General features: G+C 64.0%; 1 protein-coding gene across 1 annotated transcript in view; it reads right to left on the reverse strand.

Annotated features, from left to right (window-relative positions):
• VWA5B2 (von Willebrand factor A domain containing 5B2) overlaps positions 1–253 on the reverse strand; it is a 16,682-nt gene that overhangs the window by 5,442 nt on the left and 10,987 nt on the right.

The raw sequence follows: 253 nt of genomic DNA on the forward strand, positions 1-253 counted from the left end.
GCGATGCGATGGCTGGGCTGGGGCGGGGGACTGGCAAACCCAGTGGTGAGCCCTTTAGCAGGGATGGGCAGGGGGGTCTGACAGCCAGAGTGCTGCCCTGGCCGCGTGCTGGGCTGGGGCAGCCCAGGCAAAGCGGAGCCAACAGGCTGAGGGATGTGATGGGTGAAGGACACCCTTGGGGCAGGTGCAAGTGAGACTTGAGGCTGCATAAGGAGAAATCGGTGGGAACAGCGCAGGGGGTTTGGAGAACACA

This window comes from Corvus brachyrhynchos, unplaced genomic scaffold (genome assembly GCF_000691975.1).
Source record: "Corvus brachyrhynchos isolate BGI_N302 unplaced genomic scaffold, ASM69197v1 scaffold162, whole genome shotgun sequence".
Lineage (NCBI taxonomy): Eukaryota > Metazoa > Chordata > Aves > Passeriformes > Corvidae > Corvus > Corvus brachyrhynchos.